Genomic DNA, 5,220 nt, shown 5'->3' with positions numbered 1-5,220 from the left:
GACTTTTGTATTTGTGACGCAGCTCCGAAGGAGAAGGTAGCAGTCGACCTGCACCTCGTCGTCCTTGCGGGTCGGGATGGAGCGCACATTGTATTTGTGGCGAAGCTCCGAAGGAGAAGGTGGCCGTCGACCTGCACCTCGTCGTCCTTGCGGATTGGGATGGAGCGTATGATGTATTTGTGGTGAAGCTTCCAAGGAGAAGGTGGCAGTCGACCTGCACCTCGTCGTCCCTGCGGATCGGGATGGAGCGCACGTTGTATTTGTGGCGAAGCTCTGAAGGAGAAGGTGGCAGTCGACCTGCACCTCGTCATCCCTGCCGATTGGGATGTGTTTCGTACTTAGGCGAGTACTGGACTGCAGCTAAGCCTCCGAGTGGGAGGGTCGCTCTCCACTCGGTAGGATTTTTCAAACTTAGGCGAGTACTGGACTGCAGCTAAGCCTCCGAGTGGAAGGGTCGCTCTCCACTTGGTAGGATTTTTCAAACTTAGGCGAGTACTGGACTGCAGCTAAGCCCCCGAGTGGGAGGGTCGCTCTCCACTTGGTAGGATTTTTCAAACTTAGGCGAGTACTGGACTGCAGCTAAGCCCCCGAGTGGGAGGGTCGCTCTCCACTCGGTAGGATTTTTCAAACTTAGGCGAGTACTGGACTGCAGCTAAGCCCCTGAGTGGGAGGGTCGCTCTCCACTCGGTAGGATTTTCAAGCTTAGGCGAGTACTGGACTGCAGCTAAGCCCCCGAGTGGGAGGGTCGCTCTCCACTCGGTAGGATTTTCAAACACTTAGGCGAGTACTGGACTGCAGCTAAGCCCCCGAGTGGGAGGTTGGCTCACCACTCGGTAGGATTTTCAAATACTTAGTCGAGTACTAGATTGCAGCCAAGCCCCCGAGTGGGAGGGTCGCTCTCCACTCGGTAGGATTTTTCAAACTTAGGCGAGTAATGGACTGCAGCTAAGCCCCCGAGTGGGAGGCTGGCTCCCCACTCGGTAGGATTTTCAAACTTAGGCGAGTACTGGACTGCAGCTAAGCCCCCGAGTGGGAGGCTGGCTCCCCACTCGGTAGGATTTTCAAATACTTAGGCGAGTACTGTACTGCAGCTAAGCCCCCGAGTGGGAGGCTGGCTCACCACTCGGTAGGATTTTCAAATACTTAGGCGAGTACTGGACTGCAGCTAAGCCCCCGAGTGGGAGGCTGGCTCACCACTCGGTAGGATTTTCAAATACTTAGGAGAGTACTAGACTGCAGCTAAGCCCCTGAGTGGGAGGCTAGCTCACCACTCGATAGGATTTTGAAATACTTAGGTGAGTACTGGACTACAGCTAAGCCCCCGAGTGGGAGGCTGACTCTCCACTCGGTAGGATTTTCAAACACTTAGGCGAAATAGGTTTGCAGCTAAGCCCCCGAGTGGGAGGCTGGCTCACCACTCGGTGGGAAATTATTTTCATAAACTTAGGCGAAACGAATTCGCAGCTAAGCCACCCACTGGGGGATTTCTCACGCAAACAAAAACAATAACAATCACTGGGAAAAATATAACGCTCTTGTCTTTGATAAATAAACTACATAAGTTTTTCTTATTACATTTCATCCGAGTGAGAATTCAAGTATAAAAGGGGCGGAGCAGCTCCGCATTCCAGGCTCGTGGCTCATCAATCTGGCGATCGACATTGTAAAGGTGGTACGCTCCATTGTGGAGGACTCTGGTGACTATGAAGGGACCTTCCCAAGTAGGAGCGAGTTTGTGTGGTTTCTGTTGATCCACTTGGAGGACCAAGTCTCCTTCTTGGAAGGCTCGACTCTTCACATTTCTGGCATGGAATCGACGCAAGTCTTGCTGATAGATGGTCGATCGGATCATGGCCATTTCTCTTTCTTCTTCCAGGAGGTCGACTGCGTCCTGCCGGGCTTGTTCTGCTTCATCTTCAGAGTAGAGCTCGACTCGGGGTGCGTTGTGAAGCAGGTCACTCGGCAAAACTGCTTCGGCTCCGTAGACCAGAAAGAATGGGGTTCTTCCAGTCGATCGGTTCGGGGTTGTCCTCAATCCCCAAAGAACTGATGGAAGCTCGTCGACCCATGCACCTGCTGCGTGCTTGAGATCGCGCATCAGTCGGGGTTTCAGTCCTTTGAGAATTAAGCCGTTTGCTCTTTCCGCTTGTCCATTCGACTGGGGGTGAGCGACTGAAGCGTAGTCGACTCGTGTGCCTTGAGAGGCGCAAAAGGCTCTGAATTTGTCGGAATCGAAGTTTGACCCATTGTCAGTGATGATGCTGTGCGGAACTCCATATCTGAATATCAACTCTCTGATGAAACTGATAGCAGTGCAAGCATCAAGATTCTTGATAGGCTTAGCTTCAATCCATTTGGTGAACTTGTCGACTGCTACTAGCACATGAGTGAAGCCGCTCCTGCCCGTTCTCAGTGGTCCAACCATGTCCAGTCCCCAAACAGCGAAGGGCCAGACGAGTGGAATGGTTTTCAGGGCTGACGCGGGTTTGTGCGACATATTGGAGTAAAACTGACATCCTTCACATTTGTCGACTATCTCTTTCGCCATTTCATTCGCTCTTGGCCAGTAGAATCCCGCTCGGTATGCTTTAGCCACAATGGTCCGAGAGGACGCATGATGACCACAGGTCCCCGAGTGGATATCATCAAGGATTATCTGACCTTCTTCTGGTGTTATACACTTCTGACTGACTCCAGTCGCGCTTTCTCTATACAACTGTCCCTTTATGACTGTAAAGGCCTTGGATCGACGGACGATCTGTCGAGCCTCTTCTTCGTCCTCTGGGAGTTCTTTCCTTAGGATGTACGCGATGTACGGTACCGTCCAGTCGGGAGTGATGACCAAAACTTCCATGATCAGGTCGACCACAGCTGGAACTTCAACTTCAATCGGATCCGTGGCACTTTTTGGCTGCGGGGCTTCTTCAGTGAAGGGATCCTCCTGAACTGATGGTGTGTGGATGTGTTCCAAAAACACATTGCTGGGAATGGCTTCTCTTTTGGAACCTATTTTCGCCAAATCATCAGCTGCTTGATTTTTCAGTCGGGGTATGTGATGAAGTTCTAACCCCTCGAATTTCTTCTCCAGCTTTCTCACTGCATTGCAATAACCAGTCATGGCCGGACTTCTGACGTCCCACTCCTTCATCACTTGATTAACCACCAAATCTGAGTCGCCATAGACCATGAGGCGACGGACGCCGAGTGAAATGGCCATGCGCAACCCATATAAAAGTGCTTCATATTCTGCTTCGTTATTGGAGGAATCAAAGTGGATTTGAAGAACATATCTGAGCTTATCTCCTCGGGGGGAGACCAATACTACCCCGGCACCGGAACCATTCAGCATTTTGGAACCGTCGAAGAACATGGTCCAATGCTCCGAGTGAACCTGAGTCGGCAGTTGTTGTTCAATCCACTCGGCGACGAAATCTGCTATTGCTTGGGACTTGATAGCTTTCTTTGCCTCAAACTTGATATCTAGAGGAAGGAGTTCAATCGCCCATTTTGCCACTCGACCAGTTGCATCTCTGTTGTGCAGGATCTCTGACAATGGAGCGTCGCTGACGACTGTAATGGAATGATCAGAGAAGTAGTGAGCAACCTTCTTTGTGGTCATATAAATCCCATATACAAGCTTCTGATAATGAGGATATCTTTGCTTCGACGGGGTCAAAACTTCAGAAATATAATATACTGGGCGCTGAACTTTGAAGGCTTTTCCTTCTTCTTCCCGCTCGACCGTAAGTACCGTACTGACGACTTGTCCCGTGGCTGCGATGTAAAGCAGCAAAGGCTCTTTGCTGATTGGGGCAGCAAGCACCGGCTGGGTGGAGAGCAGAGCTTTGAGCTCTGCAAACGCTGCATCAGCTTCAGGAGTCCACTCGAACTTGTCTGACTTCTTCATCAATCGGTAAAGAGGCAATGCCTTTTCACCGAGACGAGAGATGAATCGACTTAAAGCGGCCAAGCAACCAGTAAGCTTCTGGACGTCGTGCACTCGCACAGGACTTTTCATTCGGAGTATAGTACCGACTTTTTCTGGATTGGCGTCGATTCCCCGTTCGGAAACGAGAAAACCGAGTAACTTTCCGCCAGGAACTCCGAATGTGCACTTTGATGGATTAAGCTTGATATCATACCTCCTGAGGTTGGCAAAGGTTTCAGCAAGGTCAGTCAGCAGGTCGGAACCCTTCCGTGACTTGACCACAATATCATCCATGTATGCTTCCACATTCCGACTGATTTGAGTGAGCAAACACTTCTGAATCATCCTCATGAATGTGGCTCCGGCATTCTTGAGGCCGAATGGCATGGTAACATAACAGAAGCACCCGAATGGAGTGATGAAAGCTGTTTTGATCTCGTCAGGTCCATACAGACGGATCTGATGGTACCCGGAATAGGCGTCTAAAAAAGACAGTCGCTCACATCCCGCAGTCGAGTCGACTATCTGGTCGATGCGGGGGAGAGGAAAATGATCTTTCGGGCAGGCCCGATTGATATGTTTAAAGTCAATGCACATGCGAAGTGACTTGTCCTTCTTGGGGACCATGACAACGTTGGCGAGCCACTCGGAGTGGTAAATCTCTCGGATGAACTCCGCTGCTAAGAGCCGAGCCACCTCCTCACCAATAGCCTTTCTCTTCTGGACGGCGGACCGTCGGAGATGTTCTTTGACAGGTTTCACTTTTGAGTCGACTCGTAGGCGGTGCTCAGCCAGCCCCCTGGGAACACCCGGCATGTCAGAAGGCTTCCATGCGAAGATGTCCCAGTTCTCACGGAGGAACTGGATGAGCGCTTCTTCCTATTTGGAGTCGAGTGTTGTTGAGATATGAGTCGGAGCAGCACTGGGATCGGTCGGGTGAATGTGAACCGGCTTCGTTTCACCAGACGACTGAAAAGCTGATTCTGTAGCGGGCTTCTTGGCTCGCAACAAATCACTCGGGTCTGCAGTCTTCTGGTACTCCTGCAGCTCCACCACTGCCATCTGAGCATCAGCGATCTTTGAGCCTTTCTGAAAACACTCTTCTGCTTTCTTCCGATTGCCCGTAACAGTGATCACACCTTTGGGACCAGGCATCTTCAATTTGAGATACACATAACATGGTCGAGCCATGAAGCGTGCATAAGCTGGCCTGCCCAAAATAGCGTGATAAGCACTCTGGAAATCCACAACTTCGAACGTCAACTTTTCTTTGCGGTAATTCTTGGAATCAC

Source organism: Triticum aestivum, chromosome 6A (assembly GCF_018294505.1).
Source record: "Triticum aestivum cultivar Chinese Spring chromosome 6A, IWGSC CS RefSeq v2.1, whole genome shotgun sequence".
NCBI lineage: Eukaryota > Viridiplantae > Streptophyta > Magnoliopsida > Poales > Poaceae > Triticum > Triticum aestivum.
The sequence above is the reverse complement of the archived record's forward strand: the minus strand, read 5'-3'. Positions refer to the sequence as shown.